Here is a 14,068-nt window from a genome sequence, read left to right as displayed (position 1 = left end):
TCAGCAAATGCCCTATGTAGGTTGCAGGCGGATCAGAGTGTTATGGAGGGATGTGTGGCTCCAATAATTAATCCAAAATCTGAGAAACCATTCATACCTGATTCAACAAATGCGCTATGTGGGTTGCAGGCTGATCAGAATGTTATGGAGGGATATGTGGTTCCAATAAGTAATCCAAAATCTGAGGAATCAGTGCATGCTACTACATATGCAGTGAATTATACAGTCATGCACCTCAATCATGGTAAATTTGTTGTCAGGCCATTATAGTACACTGTTTTTTGTCACAGTGCCTAAGGTAACCATGGTAAAGGATGGGGGTCTAAAATTGTTTCATGTGGATGGTGATCTATGCGAAGCAAGAGTGGAAAACATTGAGTTGTTCCAAAGAAACCAATTTCGTTTGGACCCTAATATAGAGTATCTCCTGAAACATACGTAAGCACACACAATCAAATTGAATATACAAGAGGATAATATCACAGTGAGTGATCTGGGTTTGACAGACAGATGTATACATATGAGGGATGTTGCAATGGGCACACAAGGGACTGATCTATGTGGGGGTGTCTATGGTTGCTATCTTGGTATAGTTAGTGGCGCTCACAATAAAGTTATACATTGCTTCAACTGGGTTGACGGCGATGAAAAAAAGAATAAGTTTGAATGGGATGCATGATTTCTAGCCTAAGAGGGTAGTTGTTCTGCAGAGTCCCCATGTTTAGTCAGTGTCCTCCGCAGAAAAGTGGGATATGTAGGAGAGGTTATGAGCTAAAGAATCGGTACAGTATATTATGTGTGCAGTGTAGTACTTGCGTTATTAACATTTTGTATTGGGGACAAGGGGAGTGACATTGGTTACTAGCATTTAGTATAGGGATGAATTGAGGGGGCCAGCTTTGTTATGCCACAAGGTCCGAGTGTACTAATATTGCAGCAGGCTCAAAAACACTGATCATCACCAGTTTCAGAAAATAATGCAAAATTGAAAGCTGAACAGCAGTGCTTCGGAAGGCAGAGCGTGCAGTGAAACAGTGCAATAGCCCTTGAGAATAAGCGTTCATTGTGCGGAGCAGGACGAGGGGAAGGAAGGATGCAACATTGGTGGGATGCAGAATACTGTCCAAAGGTCATTCAAGCCATAGGCTGGAAAATAACATGAGCAGATTCAGAGGATGCAGGAATGGGTGCTGAAAGGTTCTGGCACGTGGTGTGACAGATTGTGCCACAGAAAAGGCTGGACAATGATAAAGAAAATGCACATAGACATAGGTTAAGAGGCGGTTTTCACTCAGAGCTTTAAGAGAGAGAGATAAAGGTAGAAGAACGGGTCTTCTAGTTGTCCGGTGAGAGAGGGCTTTCGTCTAGCTTCCTGGGGAGAGTTGTTGTTTCTGGCTGGCAGGAGAGAGGGCTGTCCTGCGTTGCTGGCTCTGGAGGTTTCTTGGGTGGGCTGTAGTGCGGTGTAGATGCAGAGAGTGTTCCTTGAAGGCTGTGCTTCGAATCAGGGGCAGTGTCCTGGCAGAAATGGGCCAAATCATCAGGAAGGGCCTGGCGAGTCAAGCCGAGACGATTACTCCTGAAAAGGTAGAGAGACCGGTGTGAGTATAAATAGCTCAACCATCAATTAGGACTTATTCTTGAGGATCTTTAAATTGGCAAAGTGTCAGACTGCACATGGAAGGCAGAACTTTAATTCTTCTGGTACCAAAGGATTAACAAAGTAGCCAGAATCCAAAGTATTAGCTGGGGGTTTCTTCATTCACGCAGAGGGTGGTCAGAATCTCAAAATCACCAATCTCATAATCCTGTTACTAATAAAACATTAGGAAAGGGTGGGGGAGTAACAAAGCTAAAACTGTATTCCTTGTGTATTGTGTTCATAACCAAGGAGTGCCAGGTAGGATGTCTCAGGTCAGAGGTAAATCACTTACATTGAATTGTTATGCTGACCGAATGCAAAGTGCTTGTTGTTATAGAGTGTCTTTTCCTTTATTCTCACGTGTCCAATGCAAATACTTACTGCAAATGTTCCCACGCTTATCAAATAAGAACTGCTTTGGTTGTCTATCTGTTCTTTCTAATGAGTGAACATTGTATAACCGTGAAAGGGTGTGGTGGTTCTTTTTTGTGACTTGTTTGTTTTTGGATTACACCTAGAAGTAAATGCGCCTTTAAAATGAAATGCAAGGTACAAGGTCTGTGGATGTCTAGCTAAAATCATGTGGTCAAACTTTGGCAAAAAGGGAAGCGTCAGGATGTAAATTGGCAAGACATGCTGAATCATCAATGTCAGGAGACAGATGACCCTGAAGAAAATGTCAATCCAAAACGCAACCTACTCAACGAAGAAACAGAAACAATAGAACTGAACGCACAAGTCAATAGAAAAATTGACCAATATCAATGCAATCTCCTAACTCCACAGCCAAAGATCAAACCACAGAAAACCAAAAGATGCACTGTAACCTAGTCAACGCCACATCAAGGTCAAAACACACAACAGAAATATGGAAACTGCTAAGCGATGGAGGGACAGTGATCCTATTCCTCACCGAAACCTGGCTAACTCAAAACTTCAAGGTAATTGCACACACCGCACTATCCAACAACTTCAAACTTAAACTAGCCAACTGAGAAGGAAAAAGAGGAGGAGGCCTCAACGAAGCATGCGATAAGCTAAAAATAACAGCACCGCCACTAAACATCCCAAACTGGAATCCCTAATCATACACCTGACATTAGATCAACAAACCAACTTATCATTTCTACTTGTCTACAGGCCACGGACATACAACTCCACCTTCACAGACACATTTGTGGAAGCAATCACAAACATCGCTGATTAAACAAGATCACCTGATCCTACTGGGAGACTTCAACATCTGGTTTGCAGACGAGAACATCAACTCACCCAAAACTTTAACAAATAAACTATCAACAATGCATCTACAACAAACGGTGAAAGGAGTGACATGCAAAGCAGACAACAAAAACCTGGTCACAACTGCACCACAAATGCAAATCCTCTGGAGCATCCACCTCATTATACCCTTTGTGATCCACCTGCCAAAACAGATACTTGCTAACTTCCCATAAAATCCTCCAATTCTGAAAAGAAACTGGAAATCCATTAACAGTGTGGAACTAAACGTGAGACTGGAAACCACAAAACTATCAATCACCGTTCTACACTCAGCCGGCACAGAACAAAGAACAGACACAATCCAAAAATGGATCACAAAAACATTGGATGACATTGCACCAGAAAAACCATTCACTCGCTCTCTAAAAAAACACAATGGCAAGATGGTTCACACCCCACTTTAAAGCACTGAAAAAACTAACAGAAAACTGGAACAAGAATGGAGGAAAAACTACGGCCATCGGAAAAAAGACGCATACCAAAGACTGATACGACTATAAAAAACAGAAATACTCAAAGCAACAAAAAAAGACATTCTACAACAAACGGATCACTATCTTAAGCAATACCCAGAAAGAGATGTTCAACATCATAAACAAGCTAAGAAATGCAGCAGCATGCAACACACCAACCTCATCACAAAAACTATGCAATAACCTTGCAGACCACATCAAAAGCAAAATCACAAACATCCGAAAATCATTGAGAGCAAGCTAAAAAATCACAATCAACCCCCTCAACCAGCCAAAACCAGAACCATCTACTAGACTAAATCACCTCCCACCAATTAACAGAAAAAAACAACAGCATGGTGAGCAAAAGCAACAGAACCGGCTCTCCAGCAGATCCCTGCCCACCAGACATTTACAAGACTATCCTCAATCAGCAAACACCTGCAAAATATTTCCTCAACCTTTTCAACCACTCACCAGCAACAGGAACCATACCATGAGCGTTCAAATCGGCATACATCAAGCCGCTCCTTAAAGACACATTGGGAAACACACAAGACCTAACCAACTGCCGACCAATCTCAAATATCCCATAACCGGCAAAGCTACTAGAAAGCTATGATATGATATGATAGGTTATTTATAACGCGCTTAATACCCGGAGGTTTCTAAGCGCGGACCCGGGGATCGAACCTGTGTTGCTCTGTGTCGTCTTGCTTCCAAGGCCAGCACGTTGCCGCATCTACGAACAGATCCTGGACCATGTGGAAAACAACCAGATAGTAGACCAAACACAAGTAGGTTAAAGACCCATGATAGGAACCGAAACAGCATTAGTGTCTGTATGGGACGATCTAAAAACCAATGCAGACTGCAATGTCAAATCAGCCATAATACTACTCAACCTGTCAGCAGCCTTCGACACAGTCCAACACGAAACACTCATCAAAAGACTAGAAGGTATTGGAATTGGCAGCATAGCACCCCTCTTGCTAAAATCCTTCATGACAGAAAGAATGGAAAAACAACTTGGATAGCACCATTCGAGTCACTACCTCGTAAAACAACATATGGATTCCCACAAGGCTCATCGCTCTCACCACTGCTTTTCAACATCTACATGACCCCCCCAACCCTCAATTTACCTACTCAAACAACATGTCCTCACCTGCTACAACTACTCAGAGGACACTCAAATTATCTACAAAATCAACGCCAGTGAAGAACACAACCCACCCCTTACCAACTGCTTCACAGAAATAAACCATTGGATGAGCACCATCAGCCTTAAACTCAATCCAGACAAAACAAAAATCATGATGGCACCAAATGACCCCTTCAAAGATTTACCACATCCCATGGCATATGCCGAACTGGGAAACCCACCAGAACCATCCAAAGTGGTCAAAAATCTCAGAATACTAATGGAAAACAAACTAACACTAGAATCACAAATCAACGCAGTAGTTAATGCTTTTTTCACTTGCACACATTCAAGAGGATACTCCCCTTCTTCACCTTCCCACACAGAACACTCGCTGCTATCTCCCCAGTCATGCCAAAAAGAGACCATGCCAACAGCATCTATCTCGGCATGCCAGAATTATTACAATCATTACAATCGGTTATGTATGACACGTTTAATACCCAGAAGTTTCTAAGTGCGGACCCGGGGATCGAACCTGTGTTGCTCTGTGTTGTCTTGCTTCCAAGACGAGCATGTTGCCCATGAGCTATCCACCCGAGACCTTATGAGAAAACTACAACAAGAAAGCAGCAGCAAGGTTACTCATCAGACTCATGAAGAGAGAACATATCACACTAGCACTGAGAACACTAAATTGGCTACAAGTCAAAAAACAAATCTTCTTCAAAACACTCTGCATAATGCACAGAGAAATCCACAGCCAAGGAGCAGAATCCTTACAAGATAAAATCTCCATCTACAAACCAACACAAACACAGCAACCACATCTGCCTCGACCCGAAACAATAAGCAAAGCACACATTTGGGGGATCAGCGTTCTCCTGCATAGGGGTGAGACTTTGGAACTTGCTCTCAAAGGAAATACGAACAACAGACGATCACTTAAAATTCAGGAAACCGTTAAAAACATGTCTCCTTAATTCACCAAGATAAAAAGGAAACATTAGCTAAGAAAACTGCCAACGCAACACAAGTAGAAACTCAGAAACTGGATCACCCAGAGAAATAATACACTAGCCATAGAATAGTATTAACCCAACCCACAGAAGAATACTCAGATGACCGCTGACTAACCCTACTAAAAACTCCTTAATACCTTGCATATCCAACGTCCAACACTGAAGAAAGCAGACACATACCACTGTGACAAAAAACGAAAACAATGCAAACCCCAAGCAGTCTACTTACTCTCCACAACACCCAAGACGCAAATAAACCACCCATTTACAACCATGCACCAAACACCACACAACGTTGATCAACTAAAAACAAACCAGCACACAGTGACCAGTTTTTCTGACCTGAAGCTACCAACTGCATAACAAAGCTCTCTTGCGCTTTTCCCTCTCAATCCCATTAACTAATCCATCCCAACCCCCTTCCTTTCCCGATCTGCCTTGGTGCCTGGAGACCATGAAAACTGGCAGCAGTGCGTGGTAGAAATCCCAAAACCATAACATATAATGGAAAGACATTACCAGATATTGCCATAGTGGGGAATCGTGAGCGCACCAATGGTAAAAATCAAACCATGGTCTGTAGGTTGATAAGGAAAAAGGGAAGTAGTTGAGAAGGAAAGGCCAAGTGGTAGAAAAAAAAGACACAAAACAGATTAATGGATGTCCAAATACACAGGGGGGGAAAAGAAAACAAGAGTTGAATAATAATGATTACAGGGTTGCATGTATAATCAAAGGGGATTTGATCAAATGAAATTTGAGAGGAGTGGGACTAGCTTTACTCATTACAGATGCAGGATGGTCTTGAGATGTGCTCACGATTGCCTTTAAAGTGTGGAGGCTTCCAGCCAGAGCATCATATTGACTTCCCGCCTGATTAAAACTGGAAGGAAATCTGGTGGTGCTCAGGCAAGGGACAATAGTGTCCATGCCAAGAGTTGGCCATGTGCAGACTGAATGCTAGAGGACACAAATGGGAGAGGTCAAGAGGGAGGTGGTGAAAATCTCACACCAAAGGGCCAAACCAACTTGGCCATGAGGGGAGAGTGAATAATTGAGTGTCACACCTGCATGTACAGTAGTGAAGATAAATGTCTGAGTGAGCAATTCATTGATATGATATCCTTGTGTGGTTTAGAGGTTTTATGTAGCAAATGCAATTATCTTAAAGCTGAAGCCCTGTGCAGTAGTAGTCAGGAGAAAGTGCTCAATCTAAGCTGGACACCATTAATGTGATCGCAGATAGAGTTCAATAACCAAGACTCACCCATTTCCCTGACTGAAAATTTGAGAGCACTTAGAATCCAGCGAAGCGGCTACCAAGATGAATGAGTGGGTCCTGCATGGAATGAATTCAAAAGCAACGTAGGCATAGTTTTAACAAGAAAAGTGCCTTCAATGTGCATAGAAATATATCAAAAGAGGACACTTGGTAAGAAGTCATTTCAGCGCATGAAGAATCACAACATCAAAGCCTTTGTTGGTAGTAAAGAACATCATAGAGCGCAATAAACAGTGTAAAGTTAGTCGGAACATACCAAGGTGACACCAGCAAAATAAGTGCAAGGTGCATCTGAAAAATAAATTGCAGCAGACATTAGTACTAATAGACATCCCAGAAACAAAGGACAATGCTTAATTTAAACTAGCAAGATATATTGAAGTGATACTGTGAAGGTGATACAAGAAAATGTACTTGGTTACCAGATGCTAAATAAAAGAAATCTGCGAGATTAGACAAGTTTCACTCCTTTATATAGGGAGATAGCACCCAGATCTGTTCTCTGTGGAAGAAGGTGTTCCAATTACTGGAAACAGAGAACTCAATGTAAAATCTATTTCTGAAAGTTCCAACCCACGTTGAAAGACAGAGGTAAGAATAGGATCAGGAACTTCCCATCCCCTCTCCTTCATGGGGAAAGGGGCATAGTTTCATGGCTTTTTAGAGAGGGAATTCCAAAGCTGCAGATCGAGAAAGGAGAAAGCTGAGCCTCAGTTTCTTTTTTGATGCGGCCAGAGCCACTAGTAACACGTTAGAGAAAGACCTAAGATTAAATTTAGCAATGTGCCTTTTAAGTTACAGTAAACTAGTACTAATAAGCTCCACCCTACTGATGAGGTCCAACCAGACCGAAACACGTGTCTGGGGTTGATGTTGGTACTCTTGTTCAGAGGAGAATTGCCTAGCATTTCGGTGCTGGACTGCCCCAGGGCAGGACAAAGACCGATTTGTTTGGGATATTTCTTCTCTGCTACAGGCTCTGGGTAAGTCTCTCGTAACCAGGACTAATGTCTGGCAGAGGGACTCCCAGGACCCCCCCTTGTTAATTTTTAAGTTTCAGTTACAACAATTTAGTGCCATTTCAAAATATCACTTTAAAAGGTAATACAAGGAGCTTTAAAAGCAATTCTCCTGCTTACTAGGAGCCAGTGAAGAGACAGAGGGCTGGAGAAATATGTTCCCCAACAAAGTAAGGTCCGGGTTGGTGAGTTTTGTACTCTCTGAAGCTTTAGGATTAGGCAAGCCAGTGCACCGAGATAGAGGTTAATTGGGTAGCGCAAGAACAATGGCAATGTTGGCTATGCATTTTTGGTGGAAAGCCAGCAAATGAAGGATTCTGCCGAGAACCTTCAGGTGTCAAAATGCTGATTTTGCAACCATCATATTTTTAGGAATAAGAGAAATTCAGTATCCATTTTTTATGTCAAGATTTCTTCCAAGCAGTGATACATTATGAGCAAGAGAGCATACGTCAGTGCTTGTTAAGACAAGGGTCCAAGTGTCGTTGTGTCCGACACTAGGATTACTGTTTTTTCAGAGTTAAGTATAAGGGAAGATTAACTGATCATAAAAAGGAGGTATGAGGTGAAAGGTATAGGTTAAAGATAAGGAAAGAGGAATCTAAGGGTAGCCCGAAAAGACATTTTTAACCCAATTGGAAAGGTTCCATGATGATACATTCAGAATGTTTTTTTTTTTTAGGAAAGACATTATCAAGTCTAATGCCCCGTTTCAAATTTCTAGATTAAGCAGGCATCCTAGTATCCAGTGATCAATTAATTCAAAGGATGCCAACGATTGAAGAAAGATGAGGGTGGAGGCCTTGTCCTAGTCCCAGTTGTAATATATACCAGTAGACAGAGGACCATCTCTGTGACTTATTAGAGTTTAAGGATTACTGTGTTGCATTGATAGTCATTTTTCAGAAATATGCAGACACAAAGCTCTCATGTTGTCCCCTTTCAGATGGGATGTTCTGCAGGTCCCACTTTTTCAGCTCATGACATGCTATAATCTTGTAGTTTTGTTTGCCCACTATAAATGCAGGGCTACACTAGTACCAGAACAAAAGTGATGGTAACCTGAAGACCAGAGCAGGCTGGGCATCTCCCACATGACATAGGCGACCTCTGTAAACTCTCTTCTGGCTTATATCTATGTGCCAAAGACTCCTGCGTTTAGTCATTGTTTGACACAGGTTTGTGTGTTGTCATTAAAATGTGAAGTACCTCAAAGAAGCAAACAGACCTCATGTAAATGGATTAGAAGGCTCTACAAAGTTTAAGTCATCACAAGTAAGAGTGATCAAGGTATTCTTAAATGGCAGTGCAAAAAAGCAATTGCCAGTCCAGTTTAAGGCAAGAGTGTAGCATCTGCCCCTCTAAGGACACCGCAGAGCCCCAGAGTTGCATCGTAAACACAAAAAAGCGAGGAGTGCAAATAAGAAAAAGAAGACACCCTGGCATACAAAATAAAGTAGGCAGGCAACCAGTTCTACGTTATTTCACCGACCTATTTTTCAACGTGGGACTTTTCATCGTCAGAATTTTCATCGTCAAAAACCCTGTTCTCCCCCCAGATCCCCCCTTAGTATTATAATCATACCCCAACCCCTACAAAACACCCCCCAAAATAAAAAAAATAAAAAAATTGGTTTTTGGCGATGAAAATTCTGACGATGAAAAGTCCCACGTTGAAAAATAGGTCGGCGAAATGCGTGTACACCAGGCAACCTTGATCTGAAATTTTCAAACACACCATTTTCTTGTTTAGGTGGACATAGATGCACTGCACGATGCTACAAACCCAATCAAGCACAGCCATACCATGATCTCCTCCTTTTTGAGTTTTCCATCCCCTCTGCAAGTAGCTTAATGAAGCAGTTTCATCAGGTTTTGTTTGTAGATGTGCACATAGCGTATAGGATTGACTCCGTATTGGTGGGCCATAGCCAAGGAGATGGGTGGAACTGTGGAAATAGAGGAGAGTATGAGTCAGTCCAAAAAGCTACAAAAAAAAAGTGAACATGGTCAAGGGAGTGGGAGATGAATGTCAGCATCATGATGTAGTGCGCTTACCTGATCCCTCACAGCAATGCTCCTCAAAAGGTTGGATATCCCCATCGAAAAGCGGTTTCTGGCCAGAATACAGCCCAGGTGGCAGGTTTGCAATCATCTCCACTTTTTTTCTTAATCTCCCCAATTTCAGCTGTCCTTTGCATCTTAAATGATAAATTAATGGACTCAATTACTTGAATCAATGCTTGCAGAAATAGGTCCATCATATAATACAAAGGGAGAAAAAACAGACAGTGCCAACATACCCACAGCCACCACTGAGAGGACACACCGTATGCAGACAGTATAAAGGACCCGACCCAGATTTAGTGACCTCCATCTTCCCATTTTCTAACATCACTGTTCAATATCTTGAATCTAAACCCTTGCTAATTTTGGGGTCAGTTGTAGCCTTTTATGTGCTGTGTTTTTGTTGTGCAATTTTCTACAGTGATCAAGATCAACCGCTCGACATCAAAGGGTTACTTTCCCTCTCTTCCCGATTTGAGCTGTGTCATTCTCAAAGGCTGTTTATTAGCCTATATAGGATGTGGTAACCTATTCTCCAGGTCAGGGGGGGGGAGGGGAGTGCTGTGTGGGTAGCTGTGTAAAGTGGGAGGTCCCATTGGGAGTGAGAGTTTAAAGAGTCAATTAGAGATGTGAAATATGGAGGAATTTTGACAGTTGGGTCTGGCAGCGATTTCTGAGAACACTGGGTCCTAGATCCTGAAGACATGCGTTAGTTCTGGCAGGCAGTAGTACAGTATGTCCTGGGATTAGGAGTTTTTCATAAAAACACACCCGTGGGTCTCTCCCTCGATGTGAATAGAAAGCCCCCAACATGCAATAAACATAAGCCCATACTATGATTGCATGGCTTTTTGTTGGCAATGTCAGAATCTGAGATCTGAAGCCAGGAGGCGGAGAATAAGAAACCACGAGGGCCAGGAGCTGCCACCTGCTCTGTTAAATCAGTGATTTCCGGGGCGTTGCCTCTGACCCTGGCATCTGAGTAGATACAGACAAATGCCCCCCATAAATATACAGAAATTCACCTGCATTCACCAGTGCTTGCACTGCCAAACCAAGATCGCAGTCCATAAACCTCTACAACAGTAACCCAAAAGATGCATACTAGCATCCAGCGGAACCCACAGAGAACCACAGAAAACCCCAAACCCGAGGATGGGCACTGCAGCTCCAGCAAATCCATACAGGCAACATTTCGTAGACAGACAGCCGCCATTACAGGGGCACCACAGTGGAAGAGGGCTGCCCAACGTTTAATTTGCCCTGCCCAGGAAGCGTCAGACCAATCAGTTTCCATTAACAAATACTTGGTCACACTGGGGCTTGGGGCAGGACGGACTGATACGGACCAATCCCAAAGATCTAGCCTTAGTTCCCAGCAGATGCACACAATTAATCATTGACCAGGTTTAATCGATCACAAGCTTGGTTATAATAAAGGGGCAAAATGCCAGCACAAGTTCAGGACTTTGGAGTCGATTGCAGAGTTAGCCAAAGCAGAGTAAAGAGCTGGGAGATGAGTGAACAATAGGAGGGTAAGCGCAGGACGAAGGAGGAATGCAAAGAGTTGGAAGGAGGACGGGATGAGCGGAGAAAGGGAGGCGTTTGAGAAGGGAAAGATCAGAAGGAAGCAGAACATCAGCAGAGAGAAGAGCAGGATTTTGACAAAAAGGAAACAACTAAAGGAAAGCATGTCTGTTCCTCAAGTGTTCTAGGATTTGCTGTGGCTATGAGGAAGAATCTGTTCTGCAAAGGTCTTAAAAAGTGCTGTCACTATGATGAGAAGGAAGTAAATGGATATGCAACTGTATCCGAATATATTGTCTGCGCATCTGGTATATACTCTGGAACTGTACTTAAATATGTCCTTAAGTAGATTGTTTTACAGAGACTGAGCCTCTCCCAACCCAGGGTGATGTGGGAGGGTTTTGTCGAAACTGATGGTATTTTATGTTCTCTCATAAGCACTGACTGTACAGCTGTAACGGACAGAGCAGCACTGCAGCCATGCTTAGTGGCATGATGGAGTGGAGCCATGAACAAACATGAATAGGGGGAAGTAACCAGTAGGCAGATAATGCTGTGCTTCTCTGACATTAGTCTGTGTCCGGGACAAAGCATGCCCAATGACGTGTAACACATCACACATGAGGCCAGGATATTCTCATTTTAGAACCTGAATGCAGATTACGTGGGTGCTGGTCAGCTGATCACAAGACGTTTCATATGATGAGACATGTGTCAGGCTTCCTCGTCAGAGGGTCCATTATCAAACTTCTTTTTTATTGGTTTTTTTAAAAAAGTTATCAGGTCCTGGTCATCAATCCAGGTTCCAGTCTACAACAGTTTCAGAATGTTTCCAATTGCACTCTAGTACCCTGGGCGGGGAAAGTGTAATGGACAAAATCACAAAAGACAGACTCAGCCTGGCTACGCTGCTCTGCTCTTCCAATATCGTTTCATTCCACACTGAAGATCTGCAAGGAAATACACAAAGCCAAATGAATAAACAATTCTCCCTCAGTCTTCCCCTATCTTACTTTATATTCTCTCCTCCCAATATTGCCACACCTCTCGGCCTCTACTGATAGCTTAGGGGCTATTGAATATTGGAGTGGCATCAACTAGCAAGTATACTCTTATTATAACGTTTTTTATACGGAGTCTCTTGCAAACAAATATTCAGTACTTTCCGAAAGAGTTAAATGTACAGAAATATTTGCGTCGTCTTTGAATCACACTTCTCTGTTACATAATGTATATATACACTGTCACTTCAATTCTTTAATTATCTACAAGTGTAGAGCTGTTCTCATTGTGTGAGATCCACTTCTCCTGTATTTTCCATATTCGCACTAATCAGGAGATTACTAGTGAGTTTTTATTCTCTTTACTGTACAGGATCAACACTGGGTTGATTTCTCAAAGCAAAACAAGACGGAACCGCACATTAAATTATGATGCTGGGTTCTTTCCTCCAGGGGAGTTGCTAGGTCTGGAAAAGACCCGGGGCTAAGCTGATGTTGGAACTGTTGGGACTGGGGGCTAGCTAGTCTTTTGGCTGTAGCTCCTGAGATTCTATCCGGGGCTACAAGCAAAAGATCAGGGGCTATAGCCCCTTTAGCCCCCCCCTAGCAACGCCCCTGCTTTCCTCTAAGGTCTCCTTGCTGTTGTAGCTTGCACTCTCTCTCTCTACAGTTCACATGCGTTGTGATCGAAAGGCATACGCACTTTGACAACCGTGCAGTGAAGCACCCGAATCGCTGTAGCTGAGCACTCCATTCTTACAGGTCACCACATACGTACAGTCATTCTTGTTATACAATTATGCGCTAGCTCATAAAGGCAAAATCTCTAAACTAAAACACTACTAAAACTGAACTAAAACTAAACTCAAACACTACATTTGGCTATTCACAATAATCGTAGTCCAACCTTCAGGGTGACGATTGGAACAGATGGCTTCAAATATTCATTTTCAAATAGCTTTTGTATCCCAGTAGTTCATTTTGCAACATGCCCCACGAAGTTACATAAGCTAGATTCCTAAAGATTCACTGAACTAGTAAAATAAATGACACACTAAGATTAAACTGGTTGTGGTAGCTCCAAGTCTACTAATGAAAGTCAGTCGGTCCCCTTCACCAAGATTCCATATCATTTATTTGGAAGTTCACTTCACCAATCAGTGTTGAGATTATTTCCCACCATATTGGGATGGGAAGAATGTTTTCTCATATAATGGTTTCGTTAAGGAAATGAAAGAATAATCAACACCAACACACCCCAACCGCTAACTGCCATGCAATCATTTTAAGCCCTTTCACCTAAAATCTCCTGTAACTTTTAGATGTGAAGCAGCCCTACACCTTGTGTACCACCCCAGCTCTACCTAGGACTACAGTGTGCCTCAGGGACCTGACAGTACTCCCCTTGCAAAGCCCCTCCGCCTCCCCAGCACAAGGTTTGCCAGGATGTCTTCAATAGAAAACCATAACTAAACATGGAGCATGTACATCTTCAGCAAACCTCCATGATCTTTCCTCAGGTCCACAGCCTTTCCAATCAATTAAGTTCTGCAGCCTTTTCCTAAATATTCTATTCTGGAGTCTAGTATGCCATAAATTCATATTCCTCCTGAGACCCTTCTGTGTAAACT

General features: G+C 42.6%; 1 long non-coding RNA gene across 1 annotated transcript in view; it reads right to left on the bottom strand.

Annotated features, from left to right (window-relative positions):
* Nucleotides 1-1,273: 1,273 nt before the first annotated feature.
* Nucleotides 1,274-14,068, bottom strand: part of LOC138472285 (uncharacterized) — a 52,818-nt gene continuing 40,023 nt past the window's right edge. Inside the window, exons 2-4 of the long non-coding RNA XR_011268579.1 lie at nt 9,901-10,043; nt 9,649-9,791; nt 1,274-1,576 (exon numbers count right to left, since the gene is read on the bottom strand). This is a non-coding gene — a long non-coding RNA (uncharacterized lncRNA). The remainder of the gene's footprint in view (nt 1,577-9,648; nt 9,792-9,900; nt 10,044-14,068) is intronic.

The sequence above is a fragment of the Ambystoma mexicanum genome, chromosome 8 (assembly GCF_040938575.1).
Source record: "Ambystoma mexicanum isolate Mex_15411 chromosome 8, UKY_AmexF1_1, whole genome shotgun sequence".
Classification (NCBI taxonomy): domain Eukaryota; kingdom Metazoa; phylum Chordata; class Amphibia; order Caudata; family Ambystomatidae; genus Ambystoma; species Ambystoma mexicanum.
Note: the sequence above shows the minus strand (reverse complement) of the source record. Positions and strands in the feature narration are given on the sequence as shown.